The sequence below is a fragment of the Bison bison genome, unplaced genomic scaffold, assembly GCF_000754665.1.
Source record: "Bison bison bison isolate TAMUID 2011002044 unplaced genomic scaffold, Bison_UMD1.0 scf7180017864179, whole genome shotgun sequence".
Taxonomy (NCBI): Eukaryota; Metazoa; Chordata; class Mammalia; order Artiodactyla; family Bovidae; genus Bison; species Bison bison.
The window spans coordinates 641,299-645,409 of NW_011494751.1; positions in this window are offsets into that span (position 1 = coordinate 641,299).

Consider the following 4,111-nt stretch of genomic DNA (forward strand, 5'->3'; position numbering starts at 1 on the left):
CGTTTCTTACATGATATTTTACATGTTTCAATGCCATTCTCCCAAATCTTCCCACCCTCTCCCTCTCCCACAGAGTCCATAAGACTAGACTAAAATTTAAATTGTAATTCTGACTTTGCTTCTTCTAAGCTATATAGTTATGCAATCAAATATTTCTCAATATGTTTCCTTAGTTGCAACATGGAGATAATAATGGCTTATCTGATCAATTACATGTCTTGTAAGGAATATTTAAATCAAACAAAATGGGTGAGAGCAGCTAAAATGTCACTTTCCATATTGTAGATACTCATTATGCTGATTCTTAGTAACATGCCATGTTTCGAAAAGTATAGGAAGACTGAACTCTATTTTGAACTGAATGTTGTAGCACACCAGAGTTTGTCTGATTTCTGTTAAATTTAGAAGCAGTTAATTATAGTAAGAGTGCAAAAGGTCTTTGGGCATAACATAATGTTTTTGTGTGGTCTACATGTAGTTTTAATATTCAGTGGCAACCAGACACATTCCTCACAGTGGTATGCAGTCTATCATGCTAAGTAGATTTCAGTGAAGTGTGGTTCTGGGGCAGAGGTTACAGCAATATCTGATTGTCCAGTCACCAAGTTGCATGCCACCCTTTGCAACACCATGGACTGCAGCATGCCAGGCTTCCCTATCACTTACCAACTCCCAGAGTTTGCACAAGTTCATGTCCATTGAATTGGTGATGCCATCCAACCTTCTCATCCTCTGTCGCCCTCTTCTTCTTCTGCCTTCAGTCTTTCCCAGCATCAGGGTCTTTCCCCATGAGTTGGCTGTTGCATCAGGTAGCCAAAGTATTGGAGCTTCAGCGTCAGCATCAGTCCTTCCAATGAATATTTAGGACTGACTGGTTGATCTCCTTGCTGTCCAAGGGACTCTCAAAAATCTCTAGCACCAAAGTTCAAAAGCCTCAATTCTTTGGCACTCTGCCTTCTTTAGGGCTTTCCTGATAACTCAGTTGGTAAAAAATCTGCCTGCAATGCAGGAGGCCCTGGTTTGATTTCTGGGTTAGGAAGATCCACTGGAGAAGGAAAAGACTACCCACTCCAGTATTCTGGCCTGGAGAATTCCATGGACTGTACAGTCCATGTGGTCACAATGAATCAGACACGACTGAGTGACTTTTACTTCACTGCCTTCCTTATGGTCCAGTTCTTATATCCTTACATGACTAATGGAAAAACCATAGCCTTGACTATACAGATTGTTGTTGGCAACATGATGCCTTTGCTTTTTAACACACTGTCTGGGTTTGTCATAGCTTCCTCACCAAGAAGAAGTCTTCTAATGTCATGGCTGCAGTCGCCATCTGCAGTGATTTAAATGCTAAGAAGAGGAAATATGTCACTGCTTCCAACTTTTCCCCTTCTATTTGCCATGAAGTTATGGACCGGATGCCATTGAACTTAAGTTTGTTTGTTTGTTTGTTTTTTAATATTGAATTTTAATTGAATTTTAATTCAATTCCTTTGCCCTCATCAAGAGGCTCTTTAGTTCCTCTTCATTTTCTGCTATTAGAGTGGTATATCTGAGGCTGTTGGAACTTCTCCCAGCAATCTTGATTCCAGCTTGTAACTCATCCAGCCTGGTATTTCACATGATGTGCTTTGTGTATAAGTCAAATAAACAGGGTGGCAAGAAACAGCTTTGTCATACTCCTTTCTCAATCCTGAACCAGTCAGTTGTTCCATATAGGGTTCTAACTGTTGTTTCTTGACCTGCATACAGGTTTCTCAGGAGACAGGTAAGATGGTTTGGTATTCCCATCTCTGTAAGACATTTCCACAATTTGTTATGATCCACACAATCAAAGGCTTTAGCAAGGTCAATGAAACAGAAGTAGATGCTTTTCTGGAATTCCCTTGCTTTCTCTATGATACAGCAAATGCTGGCAGTTTGATCTCTGGTTCCTCTGTCTTTTCTAAACCCCGCTTGAACATCTGGAAGTTCTCAGTTCACATAATGCTAAAGCCTAGGTTGAAGGATTATTTGATTGTGTTGCATCAAACATGAAAGTGAAAAAAAAAAAACTAGCTGGGGATACAGAAAGTAGGTGTTTGATCATGATGTAATGTTTGGAGATATACTCCCTATGTCTCCCGTCCTTTCATTGACATTTATAAAAAAAAACAAGAGAATTTAGATTATTTAAAGCCTAGGGATTGGTTCATCTCATATGACACCAATAATTGGTCATTTATGCATATTTCTGGGACTAATAGTTTCCATTATTTTTCCTCCAAAACTTACACATTTATTTCTTTTCTCCCTATTACATACAAAGAAATGAAACCATTAAGCATAGTCAAATAAAGCAGTAACTCTGCTCTAAGGGGCAAAGCAGAGGGGCTAACAATGATAAAGTAAGCATGAAACACCTAGAGATTTATTACTTGCATTAGGTAAACAATAATTATTGTTTATCTAGCATTTTACTGTTTACAAATCATGTCTTATACTTCGTTTTCTATGGAGAAATTAGCACTCATTATTATTTCTATTTTATAAACTAGAAAACAGGGCTGAGAACAGTTAAGTGAACATGCCAATATTCTTAAATGCCCCATGACTCTTCTCATTTCAAGGTTTTAACAAATGCTGTTTTCTATACCTGGAATTTGCTCTTGTTCTAATCTCCTATGAATGCTCTTCTCTGCTAGTTACCCCTTCTTAGCCTTCAGATTCATATTTACACATCACAGCCTCCTTTCTAACATACCCTTACAACTTTACCTCTTTCATTTTCACACATTTATCTAATACATTCGCTTAAGTGTGTAATTAGGCCACATCATCACATCATTATTTGAATTTTATTCACCTTTCAATTATAAATAAGCTCCATGAGTTAAAGAATTTGATGTCTTAATATCTGTCATAGCTGAGAGTCCAAATTAGTGTTCAGAACATAATAGATAATCAAAAAGTATTTGCAAACAAGGAGAACTTAAAATTACATAATACTAGTCTTCTTAATCTACAGGTGAATTAATAGAACTTTGATCACTTTTCCCATTTAGGTCCCAAGAGAATCACAGTGCTAAATTATGCTGGTGTCTTTACCTGATCATCATTTAAGAATGATAATGAATATACCCTATAATTTAGAAAAGCACACTCTTATATATTGACTAATTTAAAAACTCTCCCCAACGTCAAGAAGGGTACAGAAAAGTAACTACTACTGACTTATTTTTTGTGAGGAGGGGGATGAGGAAACAAGGCTTCAGAACTTCCTAATATTTGTGTATGGGGTGTAGGGGGTAAAGTGAAAGTGAAGTTGCTCAGTCGTATCCGACTTTTGTGACCCCATGGACTGTAGCCCACCAGGCTCCTCCATGTGTAGGGTAGGGAAAGAGAAAATATATATATAGAATACGTCTAGAACAAGGTCACATATCTCACAAATAATCTTTATCTCCTTTGTAGCTCCACCTTCTCTTTTTGTGAGTAATTATGATTTAACAGAACAAGAATCCTTATGATGCTAAAATTATCTTTTAACAAATTTCTATTTGAACCTGGGTACGAGATTCATTTGTTTTGTTCCAGGGGTCAGAAGAAGCTGGTAAGCCTTACCAACTAGTTGGGGCAGAATCTACTAGTTGGTCCGCAATACCCCTTTTCTGCTATTTTCTCAGTAATACAGTTACTGTACTAGTTGATTACATGGACAAAATGAAGATTGCTTTTTTATATTTTTGTTATACCTTACACATGGTAACCTGAGTTAATCATGATAAAAGTGAATCTATATGGACTGCTTAAGATTCCCTGGAAGGAAAGTTATGACCAACCTAGACAGCATATTAACAAGCAGAGACATTACTTTGCCAACAAAAGTCTGTCTAATCAAAGTTATGGTTTTTCCAGTAGTCATATATGGATGTGAGAGTTGGACTTTAAAGAGAGCTGAGCACCAAAGAATTGATGCTTTTGAACTGTGGGAAATTCTGCAAGAGATGGGAATACCAGACCACCTGATCTGCCTCTTGAGAAATTCGTATGCAGGTTAGGAAGCAACAGTTAGAACTGGACATGGAACAACAGACTGGTTCCAAATAGGAAAAGGAATACATCAAAGCTG